Below are 27,644 nucleotides of genomic sequence, written 5' to 3'. Positions count from 1 at the left end.
GACGGCGGACGCATTCTTAAAAAATGACAAATGGCATTACATATGTAGGGATTTCATTCAGTTCCTAAGAAAGGGAAGACAGGAAGCAGCTCTCGTGATCAACCTTTACCACGATGTTATAATATAAACAGCATGACTTGTGTCAACATATCAGACTGTTCAATGACACAGAAGGACAATGACACAGAAGTATCACAAAAATTTTCATTTCTCTTACTATAAACAAATAAGGTAGAGGTCTGGGGTGTGCATTCAGAGTTTCATCCTTCAAGGCAAATAGCAAACCCATATATATATTTTTACGCTGGCAGTAATAAAACTTTGAAAGAGGTTCAAAGTCACAAGAGTATACTTCTGTTCCAGGGTCATGGTGCAAGCTGATGCCCACGAGCATTACCGCACAGACAAGGTTTTTCACGGAAGCTCAATTAAATACAGACCCACTCATTCACACTGAAGAGAATCGACATGCTTTAGGCAGTAAAACAGGCTTAATTTACTCACTTTTTTCCAGGAGAGAGAACATATGCACTTAGAGAAGCAAACACAAAGCCACCCAGCAATGATACACATGCTTTCAAATCCACAATGCACTCACAGAAAGCCCCCGTATGCACAAGTACTTCAAAAAATGTTTGACAAATGTGTATATTTTCATAAAAACACACTTTATGTCAAATATAAAGTGTTTTTAATTCTTCTGTATAATAGAAGCCTAAAGTGGAAGTTTAAAAAATATTTCTTCAGCTTCACAGGAAAATATGAGCGCATGTGCATGTAAGATCAAAGCCATTTCCTTACCGCTAACTATTTCGTTCATCTAGGAGAATATAAATTTTATGGCTTTGAGGAAGCTCTGAAACAATGCTGTCACATCATGTATTACCTGGTGATTTTCTTCAGTGAAATTGGGTGAGTTCACCCCCTGCGAGGCTGAAATGAAACTGCCTGTTCCAATTATAATAAAAACCATCAGGGCACTTTATGCAATGTCACAAAGGAAAAGGTAAAATCAGCCTACACAAAGGAGGCCGCTACAAAATATCTAGCGCTATAAAATGAATCACAAAAGCCAGCAAGCTTATGAGTTTGATGTTAAAAAAAAGTTGCTTTGATCTCGTCTTTCTAACTTTTTTCATCTCTGTTAGATTAAACTTCTCTCTGAGGTGAATGTTTGAATCCTTGACAATATCTCTCCCTTTCATCCACAATGGGGTTTATGAGCAACCGAGTCAACATAAAAAGAGAACTGAATCTAAAAATGCATAGTGTAATTACACTGAGATACTTATCCCATTATTTAGAAACAGTCCTTTAATCATATTTAGTAGATATTGAAGCTGGAGCTGGTAAATGGCAAAACTGTATCTTGGTTTTAAGACATAATAATCAAACTATGACACATATCAATATGTAGATGATGTAGATGATGTTTACAAAGGATTAATGAATACTGTAAAGCGGAAACATTTAAATTATTATACAGAGTTAAGTGTATCTCACAGTCTCCAGACCAGCTGTTACCAGCAGTACATGACAAAATATCCCACCTTCAAAAAACATATTAAGTATTTTACTCAAGCAATGCAATACTGAAATATTCTTTGCATTTTTTGACATTAAATACGTCAGTCTTTTGATTGCATTCCACCGCACAGCTCCTGCTTGTGATGTTTTAGCATTTGATTGAAACTGTAACATGTGCTATGTATAGCATCTATTTGTATTTGCATGATAAATGGCTGCCAGTGGGTGGTACAGTTGGAGCAGTGCATAACACTTTCACCTCACAGCAAGAAGGTGTTGGGGCCTTACAGGTGCAATCTGTATGTTGTCCATGAGCCAGCATGATACTTCCCCATTTGCTTTGGTTTCCTCCCACAGACCAAAGACAGGATTGTTAATTTAAATGCTGATTCTAAATTGGCCAACAGTACAGCTGTGAGAGTGTGTGGTTGTCTGTCTCTCTGTGTTAGCCCTGTGATGAAGTGTTAAAATGAAAATGGACGGATAGCTGTGGGAATCTACCATTTTTAACATTTTGTGATATGCTGAGTACTGTAATAATATATACTACAATTTTTTTCCAACTGCTAATTATATCCTTAAAATTATATTTGTTAGTGTTACACTTCAGTTGTTTTTCTTTTTTTGAGTTGTGTAAAGCAACCATCACTGCCACTAAAACCTGCCATAAATGTTGTCATTTGACACTGTTTGTTACCAGCCTATGTTTGAATCAGGGACAAGCTGTTTCTGGTAATACAGCAATTAACACTGGTAAATAGTTACAGTCAATCGAGTCAAATCCCCTGGAGTTACACTCATTGATAAAGACTCATTCAGCATTTATAAACTAGGCAGCGATCATTTACCAACCTTCGAAAATCTCTTTGAGAGTGGCCGCAGTCAGTCCAAGTCAGAGTGCAACTAGTTGCAGAAAGATTGCCTTCTACTAGATGTGATGAGCCCTTATAGTTGATGATCCTGTATCAATACAATATTGCCATGCAAAAAATTGCAATACTAACGATACATACCCCCCCACCCCCGACCCTACCCCCCACCCCAATACCTACTGGATGGATGGATGGATGGATAGATATATGGAAATGTGAATGCCTGTTCTTAGCCTCTTATCCAATATCATCTTCAACAGGCTCCAGCATATCCAAGTTGCTACCCTGGCTGAATAGGCAGTGCAGAAAATATTGCAGGCTTAATGTTCGCTTGAGTGATGTGATAATCAATTTAGCACCTCTAGCCAGATTTCCACAAAGTGATACAACACTTGGCCTTGTCAGTAGAAGTCTTCATCTTCTGAACCCAACCTCTACCCTTTTCACTAAAAATAGCATTTTGGATCTAATAAGATGTCCTGGGAAGATCACCAGCTGCTCCAACAGACTCGGAGAAGCCAAAGTAAAATCAGAGAATATCCACATACTCTCAAGTGAGCTAACAAAGGATCTCTCTCTCTTTCTCTGATATTAGCTCAAACGTTTACAATCTGTGCTATAGAACTCGATTTGTCACACAAGTTTCTACAATATTTACAATATACAGAACTGTTTTCATTACGAACCACTGAGGCATGGTTAATTAACTAAACCTATTTTTGTAACTCATCACTCATAAGTTTCGACTACAATAAAGGAAGTTTACTGCAGTGTTTTCCGTTGGGGCTACTGCAATTTGTGTTTGAAGACAGCAAGTCACTCAATCACAGTGTAAGGGTGTCAATGCTGCTTGGTGCCTTGATTAGGTAATGCTCATGCTTCTGATCACATTCTTACTTAAAATCTTACTTAACCTCTTTTGTGTATTCCCCAGGTTTTAAAGGTGATCCTTTCAAATCTGAACATACATTATGTTTCTGTATGAGGATATTTCTCTTTTTTTTCTGGTTTTGCCATATGCGACAGAGCAGACAATGGAAACTGAACCATCCTGAGATGTATAAGGGAGCTTTATTTTGCTTTTCTGTGTCTCTCCTTGCTGTTTTCCTTAGACCTCTCTCAGTACTTTTTATTTTTAAAAAAGAAAAACTGCTGCACCACATGATGTTCACTGGCATTTATTCCAGTGGCTCTGCTTAGATCACACCTCTTGCTGATTTTGGCTCTTATTCAAGCATTAATTGAACCTGTTGACCCAGCCACACTGAACGTATAATATATTCAGGTGCCGTTATATTATTCATCCTTTAGAGGAGCTTGCAGACCAAGTTAACAAGCATGTTTGTGTAATAGCATAGCCACTGACGGTAGGAGAAAGAAGACCCTTTGTTTTGTTTTTTTGAACTAGATCCTGATGTGACTGTGTCGTGACTCTCACACAGTGTAATGTGTCAGAAAAGTTTTTATCTGACTAAGAAAGCTGGGACTTTCTTTCATCTATGAGGCAGCTTTTTTTTTTTTTTTTTTGCTTTTTATCCATTCACCTGTATTTCAGACTGTATTTCACACTGGTTAAATAACAAACCTGGGAATACTTAATAAATTTTTGCTATAAAACCAAAGCCTATTGTTTCCTATTGTTTTACACATGAGGACATGATAAAAATAACATGATAAAAAAAACATAGCGTGTTATTAAGAACTGTGCCAAAATGCAGAAGCAGTGTGTGAAAAAAACATGAGTACGTCCTTTCTGCGAAAGTAAAAGCAATACACTGAAAATCTAATGTTATGACAGCATAATTAGAAAAAGACTGAACTGTGTTGCCAGGAGAAAACCTCGTATCTAAGGGGCCGAAACTAGCATCGCTGGCGAACACAGCTCATTGTTCGCTAGTGGTGCTAGTTTCAGTCATTATGCAAATGTGCAGTTTGAAAGTTTGGGAAAACCTGCAGTCAGCTGAGACTTAAGAAGTCACTTGGATGCCCTCTTTAATAGACATTCGTATTTGTTCTATATCTTTTTACTTATTTGAGCTACCCTACTAAGTCCTGATGTGCTCAACAGTGAGCATCCTGACCTCTCCAATGATATCTCATGTGTTTGGGTGGCCTCTTTTCTGACTCCAAACAGGAAGGAAATCACAAAAAAAGTTGAACTGAACAAAACATTTTTCCTTGGTTCTCATAGAAGCTGGGCTGTGCCTAGTTTTTTTTTTTTTTACATGCTAACTCTTGACTTCTCTTTAGTTTCTGTTAATAATAATGATATATTGTTATATGTCGCGTCTTATTGTTCATCTGAAGTTCTTTATCATGCCCTGACATGTAAAAACTTAGAACTGAAAGACAGTCTAGTTTTTCATAGCAAATATTACTTTTGTTAACAGGAATAGAAAACATATTTTTCTGATGACTATTTCGACCCACAGATTCATATCCATTTATTACACATGGATTTCAAATAAACAGTTTTGTACAAATGATAGTGAAACAACACATCGCCCAAGCCAGTACAGTAGCTTAAGAATGAGCTGTTGCTATATTTGGGTAGTTGCAGTAGGTAGTTGCAAACACTCGGCTGTACTTTTCCCAAGGATTATTATTGCTGTTGTTTGGTCATTCAAACTGCAGATATTTTTTTTAAAAACATATTGTGCTTAATATTGAACTTTGATGTCAACAGACTCACACAGAGTCCTGCAGTGCTGTACAGCTTATTCTTAGTTTACACTGGAGGTGTGAAAACCTGTCTTTCTATGTGAGCAACAAAAAACACAACAGGTTGTTATTAGCGCAACAGTATCAACAGCCGCTGTAAGCGCTACTCCCTGCCTCATCCATTATGATTCCCTCACCGCGGATGAGTGAACCGAGCCATGAATTGTGCGAGTGTTGTGCTTGCAGCTCTTTACTGAGCGGATAGCAAAATTTACAACGACTCGTGGCGTTCTCGCTCCCGTGGGTTTTCTCTTAAAACATGTTGCACCACCTGCATTTACACTTGAGCGCCTTGTAAGGTTCTGCATGAACCCACTTTTTTCATAATTTATACCAGTTATTATTTTAGGGGGAAAAGTGAAAGATTTGAAGAAGATGAAGTATTAGAAACTATAGGAACACAAGGGAAAAGGGGGGGGAGAGTGTGCACAGAAAGAAATAGCATGCTACAAAAATAACAAGATGTAATTACAGACAGGAGTGAAAGTAAAATGATTACAGGGATGTAATAATGAAATAAAACAAAACATGAGAACCAACAGAAGACGGTTCAAGAGATATGAAAAAGAAAGTTGAAGAGAAGGAGCACGCAGCTGAACAAGCCTCTCTCATCCAGCCAGCTGCACCATGAAACGGGAAGCAGCCACTGAATGCCTCACTTCCCACACTCCCCTCACGATCATAGAGTCTCTCAGAAAAAAAAAATGTGTGTGTAGGTGTGTGTATCTGTGTGTTTTAGCAGTTAGGGACCCACAGGAGATTAACATCCCTGTTGGATTATGGAAGGGATGCGTACTGGAAAGCTTCATTAACTCTGCATGTGTGGGTGCGTGTGTGTGTGTGTGTCTGCCGCTCTCGTTCCATGGCCACGGGGCTTTTTAGACTGTTGCCTCCTGAATAAGTGTTTGCTGTCTGCCCTGTATGTCTCAATCTGTGCATGTGGTCTCCTTCGTCTGTGGAAGCCTCCGGGGCTTCACGAGAACAGATAAATCAGCCCTGGGAGCAGTTGACTGTCACTATCCCTTTACAGCTGTCCAGAGGAGGACAGTGAAAGTGTTTATGAAGCAATCGCCTTCTGTAATCCAGCCCTGGTGATCTCTGGGGCCTCCCTAGCTTATAAGACACAGAGACACATCGGCGTAGAGAGACACTGTGATCAAGCCCTCCTCTGCTTTAAGGTGCAGCAGACTGGATGCTAGACTCAGGCCTGAACTGCTATCAGGGGGCACAACACATCCATCTGCTGAAATGTTGCCGGTGCTCTTCAGTAACACACCGCTACATTACAACATGGAGTCGGTGAGGAGAGGATGAAGGTGACAACGTTTTTTCCCCCTCATGATTTTATTCACCTCATTCAGAAAAATCACCTTTGCTCTATCCCGGTCCATCTCCTCTTTTTTGCTTCTCTCGTTTTTTATTATCTCCAGTTGTCACTTTCACCATCTTCTTTTATCTCACTAACAGGGATTTCATTTTCTCTCTTTCTCTGAGGATTTTCTTTATCCCTGAAAGTCATTTCTTCCGCACTGTGAAGTAATTCCATTCGTCCGGAGATGCTGATTTTCAGACTGAAAGCCACATGCTGTAGAGATGGAAAAACTGACATTTCTCTCCTCTGCCATCATTTATTTCTTACTCTCTTTTTCTGGAAGAACCCCTGTTGTCCCCTCCTGGCTAACCCTATGGAAGTAAAGCCACAACTTCCATTTGCACAGGTTAATGTGCAGCCACCTCAACATGAACATAAAACCAATACCATGCTTTCTTGCGTGGGTGATCGCTCATTTTCTCTCTCTCCCATCGCTCGCATTCCTTTATTCCTTCTCCATCCTCGCATCTGCTTCTTTCTCCCAGTGTCTCTCTCTCTCAGTCTCCCTGCTTCCCTACCTTCTAAATTGGACTCAGGCAACATCACGATGCTTTTCTCATTATTCCCATCACTCTGGCCAAATTGCCTTGTCTTTCAGGACCATTGGGCTCTGTTCATTGGCTGTTCCTGCAACCAGTCTTTCCCCCATTTCAGGGCTGTTTCAGAGCAAAGATGGGACCAAGAAATGGATTCAATTCTACAGCAAATAATACAACCTCAGGCCACTGATGACTGTGTGCTCCACACTGCACACAGTGATCCATTTATCAAGGAACGTGTAAACAAATGTTCACAGGAAGAACTGTGATAACATGCAGTGAAGAAAGAACTGCTGCACAGTGGTTGTTCATCTGAAAGAAGTTTCTTTAATCTGTGTCTTTCAGTCTTTCACTAATTTGTTTCTGCTAATTAATAACTTTCAGCCAAACACATGGCCAGTACAACAACAATAGGCCAAGCAGAAATCCCAGCAAGACTTTACTCAGAAAAAAAGACATAGAAGAGCGAGACGAACATTTAGCATTTGAGGTGCCAGTCTGTGAGGTGTGCTACATGAATTAAGGATGGGCGTGTTCCACTATTGCCAGCTTTTGTCATAATTTAGAGTGTACACCTGAATGATTAAATTCAACTAATGTCGATAGATGAGAATTAACACACCAGACAACATTGTTTGAGTTCCTAGAGGACTCAGGGTAGTCTTCTGCTGTTGTGGTCTATCTGCTTCAGGATCGATATGTGGTCCATTCAGAGATACTCTTCTGCATACCTTGGGAATAACGAGTGGTTATTTGAGTTCCTGTTGCCTTCCTATCAGCTCAAAGTAATCTGACCAATCTCCTCTGATCTCTTCCATCAACATTTTTCTTTTTCGGATCCATTCTCTGTAAACCCTAGTGATGGTTTAAGTGACTTTGAACCATGCTATGTTGGAAATTAGTGGAATGAGCTTTCTTCCCTGTTCTGCTGCTCATATTTAAATCCAGCAGGTCATTCTGACCATGCCTACTCGCCTCAAATGAGTTGCTGCCATGTGATTGGATAATTGGCCGTGAGTGTATGTACCCCATCTAGACTCCTTTTGTGTTTAGCTTATATTCAAACGTTGAATTGTCTTCTCTCACTTGTTCAGTGCTGGTAGAAAAATAGTTTGTCTCACAAATGAGACAAATTTGCACAGTTTGACAGAAAATGAGACAAACTGCAACAAAAGATAAATCCTGAAACAGAGATAAAAAGAGAACATTCATAATGACAAAAAAAAGAAAAAATCAGGCAGATAAACAGTGGAAGAAAAACACAAGCACAGAGTCGGTGAGGAGAAACCAGATAAAAAATAAATAAATAAATGCTGCATAGACACAAGAGAACACGAGAGAGATTCAGAAAGAGGGCACAGGGGACAGATTGAGCTAAATGGACAGAATGGACGGGTGGACGAGTGTGAGAGGAGAGTTAAAAAATTTAGAGTGAAGGAAAATGCTTAAGCCCTTTTGAGTTCAGTCAGCTGTGAGTCGGGAGAATGAAAAAGACTTCTTTTTCTCTTTCACTGTCTGCTGCAGCCGAATACCCACTTCTCCTCTATTCTGCCCTGATACAATACATGGCTTTTAGCAAATTCATTTTCCATCTCAGGGCTGCCCACTTCACATTTTTGAAAAGAAATAATCATTTATTAAATAAAAGAAAATACATAAGGGCAGAAAACATAAATATACCAAGCCAAAAGCTGCCATGCCGTATTTTGAGGGGTATTTTATGCATGTTAGGTGTATATTCTCTTTCGAAAGCAGCACTCATTTACATTTTATCACTCTTCTATGTGGGACCTGCACAAAACACATCAAACAGCCTGTCATTGCCTGAGTCCGACATGCATTTGTACTCCTCTGCCTCTCTTTCCCTCCCTTTTCACTCAATTCCCTTTCACTATCTTTTTACTCAGGCATGACCTAAAACAAAAAAAATGGACAAAAAAAAAACTTCAAAAACCTCCAGCCTGTCACCTGATGAGCTGTCATCGTCTGCTTGTCCAATTCCCTTCTTTTCTAGTAAGCCATTTCTCTCCTTTCATCTTCCCCTTTGAAAGGCTTTTGTTTCTTGTGGGGACAGAAATGACAAACACTTTCTGCTGTACCTTTCATATACAGTAAATAGGTGGGAAAAAAAGTCATACTCCTCCCACCTGTGCTATCTGTTTCTCGCTCGCTCTCTCTCCTGTGATTTAAGGTGGGTTGAAACGCGACACAAAACGCAGCAACAATCCAATATCATAAGCTGTGCAGAGACGATAAAGCAGCTACGAGGGATCAGAAGGATTGACACGTTCTTCTGTTGCAGCTGTCTGCTCGATGCCATGACAGCGAGGGAAGAAGTGCTCCTGGCGCTCACTAGGGATTGGATTCAATTACTAAATAAATAGCTCAATGGCGGAGAGCCACAATAAGATGTTGCTTTAACGCCGAAATAGTATTATGTTTCATTATTATGACTATCTGCTTGTATTTGTGCAGGCATTGTCATACTTTAATAAAAACCTGTTTCTAAATGTAGAGAAGGCATTAAAATGGAGAATGTTTCATGCTAAAGCAGGCTTATCAATGACACTGTGATTTTACGCTTCATTCTTGTTTAGTTTAGTAATATTTTGTGGTAATACCTATGTAATCTGCTACACCTGTCACAATGAGCTGTGTGAAGAGTAGCGAAACCACAAGCAGATACTCTCGAGGCAGATGAAAAAAGCATTTATTGCTGATTAGTCCTAAAGAAACACAAAGTCTTTTGCTCTTTTGATGCATTATAGACACAAGATCAGAAAACACTGGAAATACACTACCACCAAAACACAGTCATGTTAACGATACAGCAATGAACAAAGAAATGGCAGGAGTATTTACCCAAAGGTAACCAAGAACACAAACCTAAAGAATAGAATCAACATAACACAAAGGATAAACAACTCTCAAACAGGAACTCCAGTTAAACACATCAAATATAAAATCAAAACCCAGGACAATGGCCAAAAATGTCAGGCCTTAGGCTTTACTATTTCTTTCTGAAAGGTTTTGCATTCTGCCTGTGAATAAATAAATAAACTACAATATAATCTACAGAAATATATTCAATACTAACAGCACAAAGAAAACTAGGCCCTGCACTGCAAAACAAGATTGACATACTCAGGTTATCTTTCGGTTATCTGGATTCACATACCCTAACAGTAAACCAGTTAACCAAGTGTTAACCCAGTATTTCCTGATCTTGGTATACACACACTCACATAAAAAGGCTTGGCACTGGCAGTCACATTTATTAGTTTGCCGGCAACCGAGTGGATGATTTTACAGCAGAAGAGTAAATGATAATATTAAAGAAATATGAAGAGGTTACACACCGACTACAGAATGATAATAAAATAGCTGCGACAGATAAAAGACAAGCACTACAGTAGTAGTAGCAGCTTAGTGTTAAAACACTGTATGAACGTGTGCGCACTTTAAACATTTTAGTCAATAAGACTGGAAAAAAGCTACTGTATTACTGAAGCGTCGCTGATTTGAAGACAGGAAGCAAAGCTGTGTTAGCAAACTTGCATACTTTCAATTGAATATCACAACTCTATCATGGAGTCAAGAGAGAATCTGATGAGTTATAATATAGTATTAGTATACAGTATATAATTGTATTCTGTTCAATTAATGTTTAAATTTGCATAAGACAGCTTTACCATTCAGTCTTTCAGCTGTAGTCTCAGTGGTGTTTAATGGTCTGACAGGAAGTAAAGAAAGAAATACAAAGACAGAATTTAAATCTAGCCTTAGTTTACGTGTGACTGATATAAAGCCCATGAGTTCAAATAGCTATCCTGATTTATGCATTAATGCTTATACAACAACAAAATTGTTGCAAACCGGGACAAAATAAGGAAAATCTTAAATAAAAGTCTGTATCTCATACTGATGCTCATCCAGGAAACACAAAGACGTTTGATGCTATGAAAAAATGTATACACTCCTGCTATCCAGGTACAGCGGTCGGAGAAATCCTCCAGGAATTTTGGTAGTGTCGACTGGTCAGAAAGTGGTGGCTTCATATCTGCTGATCTCTAATCTGGAACCTAAACTGATCCGAAACAGGTTAGGTTTGCATCCTGAGTTACCATCAAAGGTTAAGAAGGCAAGCGAACATCATAGAGGAAGCACTTTTATGGAGGGAATTTGGGGTTTCTACCTATAGAATCAAAAATGCTGTCAGCAACTAAAAAACAAATAAATAAATAAATAAAATTAAGAAAATTAAGATCCCCTGCTGAAGTTGAGATTTATGAGTTTATAAAATTATATAGTATTATATTTATTGGAAACAATTATTTAGGTTTAAACCATTTAGGTAAGAGATGCCCCCAAGAACCTTGCATAACTGATTGTTTGTATTATTATTTTTATTATTAGTAGTATTAGTAGTAATAGTTGTAGTGGTAGTATTACCACTGGTAGTATTTTTGTGCTTTTTTCCTTTGTTTAAATATGCACCATATAGTGGTTGCATCCATTTTCTATAGATACCACTCTTTATTTTTTCTCTGTAAAGGCTAACCTGGTCCAGTACTGACTTTGACTTCCAAATATAAATTATTAACCAAACTATAACTGGACTTGACTTTTATTACTGAGTCGGGTACCAACTGAGAGGAAAGACTGATAAGCCATTTTATTACTGGTCAATCTGAAGAGTTACAGACATAAAATGTAGATAAATCGTTTGATTGTCAAGTCCCTTGACAAATCAGTGCCATTGTTCAATATCTTCTGGTATAAATCTCCAAGGATTGCTTAAAGAAGCTGCTGGATTGACTTCATTCCTACCCCTCGTTAATAATCTCATCGATCTCATTGCCAGAAATCTTACTCCTATTGAGAACTGGACCTTGCGTGCCTTTACTGGCTACCAGTACAATGAAGAAATTGTATTCATTACCCTTAAGCCACACCTTGGACTCGAGCCCAGCTGTATCTGAGCTTTTAAGTCCTTGTGAGTATAACCGTGGCTTGAGATCCTGAGGCAGTACTGATTTGGTCATTTCACGGTCTAGACAGAAGACTAAGAACTGTCAAGCTTTCTTCATCAGAACTGCAGAAAAGTCTTTGAATGACATTTCTGATGAGATCAAGTCAAACTGTGTTTTGTTTTGATTTTTTGTGCTTTTGCAATTTAGAAATGATATAAATTCATGTAAATAAAACAGACAAAGAAAAACAGAGCAAAGCTTGCAAATCATTATCGTTATTAAGCTGCCACTTATAGGGTTTGTCTGGCATTTATTATGACTATAAATCACAGCGAAGAAGAGTCAGGTATCACAATCACAATCATATAATAAAGGAAATGTCAGTTTTTTTCTGCGGTAGGGACAAACTGTTAAGACATCCAGTATTGATCGAGCTTACACAAGGTCAAATTGAAGTTGCCTTCAGTATAGAGGAAGGTAAGGTCAGATTGAACGGGTCATCTCAGCTACATCTCTTTTCCAGGGCATCAGATTGTGATGCTTTGAGTTCCAGGAATAGCCTGGTGAGGAGAAGACACAAGGGTCCACTTCATTAGCAGAGAGCCTGTCACAGTGACAGACTGCTCGAAGTGTTTTACCAGCCTGGTCTTAACACAGCAAAAGCAGAAATAGAATAAAATCTCACAAGTAAGGGTACAGTTACAAAAGGAAAAAAGCTCCAGTTAAGGAACAGTAGGTAAATTGACATTCCTTTGGCATGAAACCTGTAATGATCTTAATTTATTTAATTTCTCCTTCCCCAGTGTTCAGTAAGAGCAGAAAAGTGCTACATAAACACCAGGCAATTTACATGCAGTGTTGGGAAGGTTACTTTTAAAATGTATTCCATTACAGAATACAGAACACATGCCCCAAAATGTATTCTGTAACGTATTCCGTTACGTTACTCAATGACAGTAACGTATTCTGAATACTTTGGATTGCTTAATATATTATCATGCTTTTTACAACAACGTGAATGTACTATTGCTGTGTGATTTATTACTATTACTGAAGGTCCGCGACTCCGAACTGTAGTAAAGGGACCTCTGACTAATACGGCGGGGTCCCTGTCGGCTCGTAGCCGAAAAATAGCTTTACTTTGTTGTGTGGGTCAACTTTTCTTGCGAGAGACAGAGAGAGGCGTTGAAAGGCTGCTCCAACGGAACTTATTGTTTTCGGAGGAAAACACGAACACGGTGTACAGTCGAGTCTTAATAGCTTACTTACAACTGGGCTCGTCAGGCACTCTTCTTGGCTGAAGTGGTTATTATCATATTTACATGCTTCCAGCTCCCGTTTTTCCTCGATGACAACTCGTACCTTTCCACTCTCCTTTTTCTCCCTCCTCGCGCTCACAGACCCATAACGTGTATGGCAGTCCATTCTCCCTGCAACATGGACTACACTGCCCATGAAGCTACATTCTTTAGAGCTATGCTTGTAGCATTCTGCCCGTTAGCTTAGCACAACAACAACAACAACGAAAAGGCGCTCTCTCACCCAGGAAACACACAGTCGCAGAGAGAGAGAGAGAGCGTCACCCTGTAACCATGGCAACCGTAACGTTGCCGCCTGGAACAACAGAACGTAGCTGTCAAACAAAACCCAAACAGTCCTGACCCGCGACAAAATTAAACAGGAAAGTACCGCAGTGTAATCCATTTATTTCAACAAAGTAACTGTATTCTGAATACCACCTTTTTAAACGGTAACTGTAACGGAATACAGTTACTCATATTTAGTATTTTAAATACGTAACGGCGGTACATGTATTCCGTTACTCCCCAACACTGTTTACATGTTTCTATTTTTACCAATACAGCACTCTATGCTTGCGATCTTCTATGTTTATAGTTTGTAAATAAATATTTGTATATAACGGTTTTAAAGTTACATAAAAGATACCACAAGACCACACCGGTTTGTGTACTATGTTTTAAATATGCAGCACTTTCCCTGCAGAGTTCTCTGCAGGGTTATTTGACATTGATTCAAAGAAATATGAAACACAATAATTAGAGCTGGGCGATATATCGAGTTTTTAAAAAATATCGATATATTTTTATACGATATAAGATCTGACAATATCCTTTATATATAGTCTATGTTACGTTATAATTATACTTGTGGAGCCGCAAGTTTGCCTCTCTTTCGTCCACTTCCGTCTCTACGCAACGTTACTCGGCCTCGCCTCTCTTTCACTGAACACAACTCCCCCTCCTCCCCCATCGCTTCACCTGCAGGAAGCGACAAGATGGACACGGCAAATCTCCGTTAACGAGTTACTGCGCATCGCCCCGTGCGTGGGGCTGGACGGCGTCAATGTGTTAGCTAGCTAACCACGCTAACGAGCTAACCACGCTAACGCCATGCAGCCCAGAGGTGCTGCACGGACTAAAATCCTTTCATTTTCTCAAAAGTTGACAGCGCGCCTTATGTATGAATTCTGGTTGTGCTTGATGGCCGCGAACCGATTTTATGTGGAACACGGCGCTCAGCAATCTGTCAAAAATGTTTTAGTACGACTTTGGTAAGCTACGGAGCTGCACCGCTTGATGGATTGTCGGAGCATTACGGCTGAGCCTCGCGGAGTGATACGTACTGTGCTTCAACGTAATATTACCCTACTGTGTATAAGGACCATAAATGGCACCTGTTAAGAGACGTGGTTGCGAAGCGGATTTCAAACTCCAGGCTGTCAGTCACGCAGTACAAGTTGGGAACAGAGCAGCTGTGAAATCTGTCTTTGTTACTATGCTCAGCATCTTTTAGTTTACATTTTGACTGCACAATTGTGAGCTTTTTGTTATGCACAAAAACAACATTGTTTTCTTTTATTTATGGAGCATTATTATTTAATAAATGCTCATAATTTATTTTTGAGTAAATTTTATGTACATCTGCTCTATGTTAATAAAAGTGCCTGTGTGACATCTGGGACACAGCTTTGACTAAGAACTCTCTTCTTGTTCTTACTTTATGGCTTTAAAAAAATATATCGAGATATATCTTATATCGCCATCCAGCTAAAAAATATCGAGATATGAATTTTGGGTCATATCGCCCAGCCCTAACAATAATCATTATTTTAAATTTTGAATTCCCACTGCTATTTTGCTTCAAACCAAAGTGTGTGTAGGGTTATTGGTTAAATTTTTTTTCACTGTGTTGTATGTACTAGCCAAGAGCTTAGAGATTGCTATACCATGTGGATTGTATAAAGAAAACACCAGCAACCAACTTGGAAGAAATTTCTAAGGCTGTGCCCACCCACCTTTCAGAAAAAAACACATTTCTGTTGCTTGTGTTCATGATCTCATTCTTTTGGTCATTACCCAGAACTTGTGACCACTGGTGAAGGTAGGGATTGTAGGTCAACAGGTAAATTTACAGATTCGCTTTTATGCTAGGTTCTCTTTTCACCACAACAGACCAATATTGTGTTCGGGTCAATGCAGACACTGCACCAATCTGTCTGTCAATTTCCAACTCTCCTTTCTAGTCACCTGTGAGCAAGATACTCATATACTTAAACTCCTCCACTTGGGGGAGCACTTTGTCTCTAACCCAGAGAGTGCACTTGTTTTTTTCTGCTAAGAATCATGGTCTCAGGCTTGAAGGTACCCACTGCTTCACACGCAGCTGTGAACTACTCCAATGTGAGGTGGAGACCACACTGAAGCTAAAAGAATCATGTCATCTGCAAAAGGCAGAGACAATATCCTACGCCCACCAAGATGGAAAATCTAGAAAATCCGTCTATATAATTTATGAACAGAATTGGTGACAAGGGGGCTGCCAGAGTCCAACACTCACCAGGAACAAGTCTGAATCATTGCCAGCAATATAGTGCAAGCTCTCATGGCAGTTGACTGGAAAAGGCAAACTATGGGACAGACATTCCATACTCCCAAACCACCCGTCAAAGGATGCTCTGAGGGATGCGATGAAATGCCTTCTGTAAGTCCACAAAACACTTGGTAGACTGACTGGGCAAACTCCAATGTATGCATGAATATATTTGAGATGACAGAGCTGGTCCAGTGTTTCACAAAGGAGAAAAAAAATGTTTCTCTTGATTTCAAGGTTTGACTAACACATAGGCTCTCCTCTCCAGTACTTCTGTGTAGATCTTTCAAAGGAGGCTGAGGAGTGTGATCCTCCTATAACTGGAGCACACCCTCAGATGTCCTTAAAGTTGGGAACCACCACCTCAGTTTGCCAATTTGGAGGCACTGTCCCAAATCAACACATGCCATCGCAGAGGCATGTCAACCAGTATAGCATGATAACATCCAAGGTCTTTGGAAATTCAGGGACCCTGTCACCGAGGAGTTGTTTAACTACCTCATTGTCCTCATTCCCAATGATGGATGAGGAGCTTCCCCCGGCATTCCCCAACTCTGCTTTTTCTACACAAGAAAGTGGGACTGAAAGTATGCTCCAAGTATTCCTTCAACCAACCAAATGTATCCTCAGTTGAAGTGAGCAGCACCCCAGCTGGACTATACAATGTGTTAGAAGAGCTTGGCATTCCCCTCCTCAGTCTCTTAACATTTTGCCAGAATTACTTCAAGGCCATCTGACGGTCTTGATCCATCGTCTCACTGAACTCCTCCCACACCCAAGTTTTTGTTTCAGCTACTGCCAGAGCAAGACTCCACTTAGCCTGCCAGTACTGCTCTTTAAAAAAAAACCAAAAAAAAAAAACCAACCAAAACAAAAAACTATGGAATAAATGTTTACCATACTTTAATAGTTTAGGTTAGTTTTATTAATTATCTATGATAGATATTAGGATTAAAATATTCATGTTAGTTATTTCTATGCAAAAAATAAAACTGCCACATCTGAGGTATGTATGTATATATAGTATGTTATATAGAATCCACATGCTAAGAGACATGTTTAAAAAGGTGCCAAAAACAAGTGAAGCTTTTGCAAAACCTAAAGTAAAGGTTTAGTTTTTTCAAAAGCAGAAACTTAATCAAAAATAAAACTTTTGAAAGTCAAAGAAAGTCTAACAGATCCTCATCCAACCTTAACTAAAAACCAAAGAGGGGAGCTTAGAAGCTTAAGCATTATCCCAAAAAGCCTAAAGATTCAAAACATTCTGGGTCAACATTGCCACATGTAGCACCAACAACAAACTGAGTATTCCATTAACATCAGCCTTTGGCTGTTTACCCTCTGTTTGAGACTGATGGTTGAATGGTGGGCATCATTTTACATAGGGGTTCTTGATGGGCAAACAGTGCAGTGGGTGGTCTTCTGTTTGAAGAGGAGAACATGCAAATGAAATGGACTGCTGAAGCTGCATGTGAACATGTCATGGTGTGCTGAGGGGCTGACACTGGAGTAGCGCCTCACTAAGGAGTGGAATTTGATCAAAGATGGGCCTTCTGGCTTATTGTGGCACACTGCATTTATCAAAGTGCCCAGTGACTGAAAAAATCAGTGTTGGTAGCATTCTGCTGTGTTTCCAAAGCATAAAACATGTATTCTTCGACTTCATGGTTTGCCTTCATTCATTTTTTAAAAGCTGCACTCTTGTATTACTGTAAAAATGTTCAGATTCTTGAAAATCCTTCAGCAGTTTCCTCTGATGTTGAATGCAGGTCTGGAGGTCAAGACTTTCACGCTTCGCTTTCCTCTTACATCGGACATTTGCCAAGAATCATTTCTTCAATCATTTCTTCATGCTTTTCTTCATCCTAGCTACCATGTCAGAATGCAGCATCACACATTTGGATGTACTGTTGACACAGCTATAACAGTTTCAAGGAGCACAGCTCCAAACTACCGCTTTTGTCTTTGCATACACACCTCTAAACACTGTTTCTGTGGTATAAAAAAAAACATCACATGCTTGCTTGATGCCTTTAAATGTCTTTAACAGCTTAGGCTACGTTCACACTGCAGGCGAAAGCACATCAAATCCAATTTTTTTGACCCTATGCGACCCATATCCGATCATGGTATGACAGTGTGAACGGCACAAATCCGATATTTTCAAATCCGATCTGGGTCACTTTCGTATGTGGTACTGAATCCGATACATATCCGATGTTTCAGAAAGCGACTGCTGTGTGAATGGTCATGTCGCATTAAATCCGTCTTTTACGTCACTGACACAAGACAGACGCCAATTATCAGCGCCAGAGAAGACATCACGAACGTTTCCCTGGCCATCCGGTGAAACTGCTGGGAAGACAACGTTGGAGAAACGTGAACATTTTATTTGTACTGCATAACCTGCAGATTCTGACAGAAATCTGCAACTATCCTTTGAAGCACCGCTCCTCTAAAACAGCAATAAGGATCATTATTAGGTTATCTACATTATTATGTAAATAACAAAATAACTTAAAGCAAAACTTGGGAAACATGAAGTCCGAAGTCTTTATATTAAGGGCCATCAGTCAAACAATATAGTTTGCTCTGGGTCTAAACAGAGCACGTTGTGTGTGACGTCTTCTTTTGCGCATGCGGGCCGCTTTGAGCGTTCACCCTAGAGCGCATTTGCTGTCGCATTTTATTTGTAGTGTGAACGAGCAGACAAAAAAATCGGATTTGATCAAAAAATCGGAATTGAGCATTAAGACCTGCAGTGTGAACGTAGCCTTAGATTACTTTGATCTGTGCTGTCAACATTTCATGGAAAGTGCACAAAATTTGAAGCAATATGAGCACAAAAGTTGGGATGGCAGCATCTGCAGTTGCTCAAATGAGCCATTCTAACAGAGCAACTGCACCAGAGTATGCTTTAATCAAACCAAACCTGCCAAGTGTGAGCACATTCATGCTTTAGCATATTTAACACATAGTCTTCCAGTATTTAATGCAGATCTGCAATTCTGCAGGAACCCACTGACTCAATGAAATAGCATGTTATGTATTAAATGTGCATTAAATATTTTTAGGCTATTCCCTAAAAATTCTTGGATACTATGAATTATACTTGTGTATACAGTGTTTTGCAGTTTACAGTGCTATGTGTAAATACAAAAGAGGAGAAAAGCATTAGGGACGAGATGCATAATCCATCATATTTCAGACTGTGTCTCAGGAAAACATCAGTAAAATCTTAACTCCCTAGATGCAGTCAGTGGAATCCATCTGCTGTCACTGGAAGCTGAAAGAATTCAAAGATTTAAAAGTAGCTCTCCAGGCTCTGCCTATCCTTATGCTGCAGTTTACAGTCTTCTGTTACGTTATGTTTCATGTGATTTCCCATGTCATGCATTCACAATGTTTACTCCCCGTAGTGGAGATGCACTCCCCGCTGGCACATTACAGTCACTCCGGTTTGACTAGTAATGGCAGTGCAGTCTCCAGAGACGATTTTAATATGACCAGAATCAACTTTCTATGCTGAATCCATCTCCACGCTGGATTTCTGTGTCCTGTCAAACACTTCATGTGTCTGATCATATTCACCTATATGGAGCTTTGCAGAATGCCTCTTTTTGGAAGATGGGGTTGTATTTGTCTGCTGTTTTTCTGGATGCCCACTGTCTCTATGTGCCGGTGCAATAATTAGGACTGACACAGGCACAGAGACCATAATCCCCATTGATTAGAAGCCTAAGATCAAAGGCTTCCACTGCTGTCACTCTCACCTCGTCTCCACTCTGCTTAGCCTTCCTCTTTGTCTACCATCCCTCTCTCCATCTCTTTTGATTTTCCCTCTCCTTTTTGTCTGTGTATATGTTTCTCATGCTCTGGGCTTCGACTTGTTATTCTCCTGCCATTCAAGCCCTTGTATCGCCTTCTCATCCGTTGTCTCTCTCTCAGTAGCTGCTCGACATGCTACCAATACCCAGAGGATAAGCTCAATCAGAGCACTTCAGTCAGAATAAACTGGCTCACTCTGAAATAAATTTTGTTTCTGCATGCTTGACCACATATTTGCTAGCTAAGTTGATTCAAAATCATGGCTGCTGCTGCCTCTTCTCATATTTAATGACTGCAGGAGTAATCAAACTGTTTAATCAGTCTAAAGGTTGCAAACAAAGCAGCAACAAAAATTGTCAATTGCTATTCCACTATCATCGTTTTACCTCCTGTCTTCCATTTTACTCTGTTTTGCTACAAGTAATTGTTCTCTCTCTGCTGCTATCGAACCTCTACAAGTGTTCCATTACGATGATAAAGAAGCTATCCATGGCGAGTTTTCCCTGGTTCCCTTCAATTTTAAACTATATAAAACAAATCAAGGATATACATCTGCATTCTGATGTGTTCATTTGTGTCAGTCTCAACAACATTATAGTCTATTGTGATCGACTAGAGTTTCTTGGAGGTTAAATTCACGCTTACTATTAGATGCTGTCTGGCTGACTGCTTTGCTCTTAGTTTCATTTATAGTTTATTTTTTTATTCTCATTTCTCTAGTTTTCCAGGGTCTCCAGTCCTGGTTGTATTTTAATTCTAGTTACACTTTGTACCTAATGAGTTAATTACTTTCCTCTGTGTTTCCTTCTACTTCCTCCCTGTGTGTTTTCCCTCCTGTTAAGCACACATGTTCAGTGTCTCAGTTCCGATTGAAATTATTAACGGTTTTATTTTGGTAATCATTTGTCTCCTGTGTTTTACATTTAGTTGTACTTCCTCCCCTGTCATTATCCAGATTAGTTTCAGCTGTGTCTTGTTACTTTCCTTCCTCCAATTCCCTGATTTAACAGGATTAAAAACAAAAAAAAGCATTTCAAAAAATGTAAAAAATGAAAACTACATATTACCAACCCACAATGAAAAAATAATAACTACGTTCAAAAAAAGAAAAGGAAACAACCACAGAAAACCAAAAAAAAGAAAACAGGCTATTTAAACATACACATAATGAAAGATGGAAACTGCATATCATCAATAAGGCGGTAAAGCCTGAAGAAACATCCATTAAAAAAAGAAACATCCTGAAATTGAAACAATGATTTAATTATACTGACACATGTATGTTGATCTGATTATTTCTAGACTGAAATAGTGCTTATTCAAGAGAAGTGGTGTGTATCCCTGTCAATTCAAACCAATACTTTTTGCAGGCCTTCAAAGAGGAGGTCTATATATCTAGGCAGGCAGAAAAGGTCTTCTCTTACTTCTGTGCTACCCAAATTAGCCGAGCCTCCCCACGCACCGATTTATAAAAGCGGACAAAAGAAGACATTAAAGACACATCAATAAAGACTTCCACAATGTTCAACTGCTGTTTTCATATAATCAAGACAATGACACAGGATAAGTAAAACTAGAACCAAGAGACAGAGAACAAACAGCTGCCAGAATAAACAGCACACCACTAAGGAACCACATAGACTTCGTGATATTTACTTCATATTGTTCTTGTGTCTGCATTTCAGTCCATTCTTCTATCCAATTGATGACAAAGTCAGAAACATTTAAATCTCCAGCTGAAAGACTGCTGTCTGTCCTGATTCTCAGTCACAATCAAAAGGTTCACATAAATGTTAAAACCACAAGACCAACATTGCAAGTAAAAATAATTTCACACAATAATTTCACACTGCAAAAATATACTTTTTTCTTCTATGTAACACAATTAATAATGTAATTAATGTGGCTCCATACAGAAGTAACTTGTGAAAATACTGAACACTTTATTAACCTGCAGTTAAAATGTAAGATGAAATTAAATTATGTTGAAGTGATTAATATGCACACAACAATCACTGCTGTAAGGACTGCCAGAAAAAATATTATGCATGGTGTGTAAACTGAAACTGGTCCTAATCATAATCCTGTTTATGCAACTAATAGATTTACTTTATTATCCGGGAAAAAAAAAATTCTGTTTGAAGTACTGGCACTCAAGACCAATCCTACGGACACCTGCTACATTCCTGATAATCACTGCCTAAAATTAAAATCTGTGCAAGATTCTCCCCAGTTCAGTGTATAAGCAGTGTAGGTTGTGTTCCTATTTTGTCCCAGGGCTGAAAATTTAATTAAGAGATAAAGATGCTAAAGCTGTTTAACCCATGTGTAATTACACAGAGCAGTGCATCATATTCCCAAATCAGAGAGTGCGACTCAAACTTACATATCATCAATAAGGCAGTAATGCCTCGTACCTGAAGAAACATCTATTTATAATATTATATTAAATTACGGATACTAATTTAAGTTTACTGCCATGTGTATGAACTGTATATTCCTTCTAGACTGGAAAAATGTTTATTGAAGAGTGAAAAAAGAAGTGCTGTGTCTCTCTCTGTCAATTTAAATCAACACTCTTTGCAATCCTTCAAAGATGAGGTCTATACATGAACATAAACACTGGCATCAACGTCATCCACTTGGGTAGATTACATCGTAGTCTCTGTACACAGATTTGCCCAAGAAGTTTAAATCAGCTGTAAGGAGATGGAACAGTGTAAAGAAACTGCTTAGCATGTTGGAGTCTTAATGGAATTAACCTGGAGAATTGCTGTACTAGCGCAGAACAGCTATGCGCTACAGCCCACAGATCATGGCTGCGGCTTCTCCAGTCTATATGTCGAAGTATCCTTGGGCAAGCTACTGAAAGTTACCATCAGAGTGTGAGTGTGTGCATGAATATTAGGCAAAATGCTTAAAGGCACAGAATGTCTTCCTCCCTTCATCCCAACCAGTCAGGGCAGATGGCTGCCCCTCCCTGAGCCTGGTTCTGCTGGAGGTTTCTCTCTGTTAAAAGGGAGTTTTTTGTTCCCACTATCGCCAAAGTGGTTGCTCATAGGATTCATATGATTGTTGGGGGTTTCTCTGTTTTCTTTGGATTATTGTAGCGTCTTTACCTCACAATATAAAGCGCTTTGAGGCAACTGTTCTTGTGATTTTGCGCTGTGTAAATGAAATTTAACTGAATATTTAATTGAATTGAATGAAGATGTTGAAAGTACCGTGTGTGTGTGTGTGTGTGTGTGTGTGTGTGTGTGTGTGTGTGTGTGTGTGTGTGTGTGTGTGTGTGATTGGGTGAATGACGCTTGCAGTACAAAGCACTTTAAATGCTCCGATAGAGAAGTAAAGCACTGTATAACTAACTAATACAAGCTTAGAGATACTTGATCTGAATGTATTACTTGTGTACATTTGTTATTTAGGATACAGCAATTAACCTGAAACTGACACTGAAGCTAAATAAATAACAGACACCTGACTGAACAAATCACAATGCCGACATCTCAGCAATCTGCAGGCAGAAGAACATTAACAGCTGATTGCATGCTCTCTCATGCATGTTTGCAATAGATGACTTTCTGTCAGAACCTTTTCATGCCTGAATGGGAGCAATTAGAAACTCTGGACTATACATGGGGGTTAATACCGAAAGATCAGATGGTCTATGTTTTTATCTTGGTTTGATGATCGCTAGCTTTCTGTGTTTGTAAAGAATATGGATCATTTGTATGCAACACTGTATGTGTGTGTGTGTGTGTGTGTGTGTGTGTGTGTGTTCCTGTCTAGCTATCTTTGTGAGGACTGAAACCTGCATTCTACTATACTTGTGAGAACCAACAGTCACTTGCGAGGACACACAACCCGGTCTTCACAAATTTGAAGGCATTTAAAGCCATTTTTGAGGCTCAAAGTGTGGTTTTAGTGTCAGGGTTGCAATTAGGTTATGGTTAGGTATAAGAGAGAGTTTGATTTAGTTCTCTTTTGCTGAAGTTTTTATTGCGTGGTCCTAGTGGCTGCTGGATCATCCAGTTTTCTCCTTTAAGGCTCCTAGGGTTAGGGTTAGGCATTCATTTTTAATGGTTAGGGTAAGGGTAAGGGGCTAGGGAAAGCATTGTGTTAATGAAGGTCCTCGCTAAGATAGCTGAACGGGGTTGTGTGTGTGTGTGTGTGTGTGTATTTGTATAATCTTTGTGATGACCAAAAAAAGGTCCTATATTTGTGGGTACCAACAGTCACTTGTGGGGATCAAATTAGGGGAGGGCTTAGGGTTAGCCTAGTGAAAGCATTATGTCAATTTGATGTCCTCATTAAGGAGTGAAAGCGAGTTTTTTGTGTGTGTGTGTGTGTGTGTGTGTGTGTGTGTGTGTGTGTGTGTGTGTGTGTGTGTGTGTGTGTGTGTGTGTGTGTGTGTTTGTATAGGTGTGTGTGTGCACTATGTGAGAGAAAGCTGACAATTCATTTGTGTTTCTATTAGAAAGCCACTAATGGTGATGAATACATACATGGAAATTAGCCCAAGATGAGGGCTAATTGTCTGATTAGATGTGCTTCAGGTTGATAGATTCACAATAAGTCCATGCACATAAAGCAGTCATTAAGGAACATTAGACCATTAAATTGAACATTACACTATAGCCAGAGGGAAAAATATGGATGTTCATTAATGTGTCTCGACACGTAGGTGAGCGCCTATGTTTGTGTATGCGGACGGTACCTTCTCCGTGAGGACTTTGTTCTCTTGTAGCCAATCTCCCCCTGACTCTGCACCTGTCCAAGAGAGTGGAACATTAAATTAGCATTAGAGCAATTCCACATTTGAATCGCTTTATCCCGGACTTAAGAGTTACAGCGCTCTCTGGAGATGATTTGAAATGCAAATTGCTCAGTGGTAAAGATGCACAGGCATTAGCACTGCTAACACTGCAGAGGTGTTTATTACACCCACGTACTACATAACGAACTGAGATGTATGCAAACCACAGGTAAAGACGTGCAGTTCAGCCTTCTTAAGTCATCTCTGTCTCTTGTAGATTGTCTGTGTCTATATATACTAAATTAGCAGTAAAAGTCAACACATATATTCACTGACAAATAAGTCCTGTCTATTATGCCTCATTTATAATGGCAGAGTAACAGTGGGACATTGCAATGATACTGAAGACACACACACACACACACACACACAAAAAAAACCTATAAACATACAAACAAAAGCTCACACAGGTATGTATGTACTAGAGATGGACCGATCCGATATTACGTATCGGTATCGGTCCGATACTGACCTAAATTACTGGATCGGATATCGGAGAAAAATAAAAAATGTAATCCGATCCATTAAATATCACGAAAGCACCTCACAAAACTTGCCACACACCGTAACTCACCTCAGAACGTTAGCACATCGGAGCAGTATGCATCACGTGATAGAGCGGCTGTGGCATGCGGGACCTGTGGTGGTCTGGATAGCATTTGGACCTTCGCTAGCAACCCGGCATTTCATCTCCGACAAAGTTATCCCGAGAGAAGTAAAGCAAGTGTGTAAGTCCATCTCTGAATGTTTGTAAAGCATTCCTGCATTAAGCTTAACAAGCGATATATGGAGCGACTGCTTCTTCTTGCTGCTACTTCAATCATGAAACTGCTTAATGATCAGCTGATCGGCTTTTCTGTCGGGAGTCCGTGTCTCTAGTTTGCTTTTGGCCCACTTCGCACCAGAAAGAGGAAACCAGCGGCTGAACAACAGCAGCACGTTTAAGCTTGATCAGCTGTTGTTAGAATGTATTTAATATTACTTTCTACTCGAGGATCTTTTTCTACGTAGCTGACGGCTGTAACTGTGCAGGGGCGGATCTAGCAAAGTTTAGCCAGGGGGGCCGATAGGGCGTTAACAGGGAAAAGGGGGCACAAAGACATACTTTTCTTTCTTATTCTCATTTAAAATGTCTAGCTTTTAATAAATAATTATCTGACACCCAAAGTTTTAATTTGATGCAAAATGAATAGAAGTCCATTACTGTATATAGTAACTATTAAGTATAATATATATACCCTAGTAAGCTATAGTACTTTTTCCTTTGGGAAGGTACCATCTGTGCAGTCTGCAATTTTGTTGAAGAAAGATGTTGAATCTATTTAATATTTCTTGAAAAATAATTGATTTCTGTGCATTTTTTTTCACACTGCATCAAATTAAGGTTGATTACGTCGATTAAGCATCATGAGGTGGAGTGTGAGGGGTGGTTCCCTATTTTTTATTTATTTATGTTGTTGCTGGGAGTTGGAACCCTATTAGTTAGGTTGCTTAATATTTACACTAAGTACTCTTTAAAATACCAGAATAGGGAGGATGGTGCAGGTTTACAGTTTTTTACAGACGCTAGGACACATTTCTCAATACTTAGGTCACGTTTGCAAAACTCCTCACACAGTGAGCACAACAGAAGTCTATGTGGGCTAAACTGAGGACCAGTTATCATTGTTTTGGCACAAAATGCATTCAATGACTACATCTCTCAAATTTCATGAATCATCTTCTCACTCAGACACAACAACTGCCAAAAATCTTTGTACGTACAGGACATTTTGCATGTGCTTACATACTGTTTTCAAAACTGTTAAACTTATGGCCAAAACAATAACACAATGCAAAACTTGAAAAGACAGCAAAATCCAACAGCAATATTTTATTGAAACCTATTTTAAATCTAAAAATGCAGTTTAACCAGCCACAGCTTATTCTCATTGTAGATGAACATCTACACAGGTGTTACTCCTTCAATTTTTCAACTCCTTCAATTCTGGCAGCCAGAAGATTCTTTCCTAGGTGTGTTGCCCTAGATGACATAAGATGTGATGTGGCCAAATGGAGAAGACCGAGTAGATTAGCATTACTATTGTATGTGTATCAGTGGATGGTGTGTATACAAATTCTTGTATTTTGGGATTACTTAGTGCAAAAAAATAAAAATACATAAACAAATATTAACGAATTCTGCATGATGTCTGATTCATTCCAGTAACATATATTGAAATTATAAACAGAGATGTGTCCTTGTTTTACACAAGAAAACACTGTGTAATGCTACATGTTGTTGGTGTTTTTTAGGTCATTGTTTTGTGGGTGACAAAGTGTGTTTGTCGGCTGTCAACCTTTGCTAGTGTTCTGGAAGAATGAGTTTATTTGAGACCTGAATGAAGTGTTTTGGTAGTTGTAGTGCATTTTGAATGTGAAATGAACTGCTTTGCCAAGCTGACGGTCAGTTAGGAGGATTGTGTGAAGAGTTTTGCAAAAGTGACCTAAGTATTGGGAAATGTGTCCTAGCGTCTGTAAAAAACTGTAAGTTTATTAGATTGATCAGTATTGCTGAACTATGAAATATTTTTTTTTGCATACAGGTATAACAGAATAGCTTTAGTGTAGTTGTTGTTTTAAACTTGAGTATGAACTTATACAAAATGCAGCAAGATATTTAAAAAACAGTTTTGTTGATTAAAAAACACTATATCGGATTCATATCGGTATCGGCAGATATCCAAATTTATGATATCGGTATCGGTATCGGACATAAAAAAGTGGTATCGTGCCATCTCTAGTATGTACACATCCCCTTGCTGAGAAAAGAACGGCCAATATCAAAGCTATGTATCAACAAGGAAAACAGAAAAAGGACTTGTTTGCTTTCCTTGTTTGTTGTACTATTGAGTTTTTTTTGTTGCAACAAACCTCCTGAGGCATAGTCACTCAAATACATACACATGCACCCACACAAGACACAAAATCCAAGCCCTCTTTGCTCTAGCGGGTGTCTCACTCACCCTCCGAGACACAAAATAGCATGCTCTGCTGGACGTAGCTCCTTTCAGATTAGAGCGGTTGCAAATTCTCTGAAATTGGTGTCATTTTCACTTTGGCTTA

General features: G+C 39.2%; 1 protein-coding gene across 4 annotated transcripts in view; it reads right to left on the bottom strand.

Annotated features, from left to right (window-relative positions):
• tnr (tenascin R (restrictin, janusin)) overlaps window positions 1-27,644 on the bottom strand; it is a 209,678-nt gene that overhangs the window by 83,191 nt on the left and 98,843 nt on the right. For 2 of the 4 annotated variants that reach the window (XM_026149493.1, XM_026149492.1), the window contains exon 1: window positions 24,441-24,487. The exons of 1 other annotated variant lie outside the window; for it this stretch is intronic. The gene's annotated coding sequence lies outside the window, so the exon portion shown is untranslated. Of the gene's footprint in view, window positions 1-24,440; window positions 24,494-27,644 lie in introns of those variants that run through there. One more of the 4 variants, XM_026149494.1, reaches the window with a different exon arrangement.

The sequence above is a fragment of the Astatotilapia calliptera genome, chromosome 18 (genome assembly GCF_900246225.1).
Source record: "Astatotilapia calliptera chromosome 18, fAstCal1.2, whole genome shotgun sequence".
Classification (NCBI taxonomy): Eukaryota; Metazoa; Chordata; class Actinopteri; order Cichliformes; family Cichlidae; genus Astatotilapia; species Astatotilapia calliptera.
This window is presented reverse-complemented; position numbering and strand designations above follow the sequence as displayed.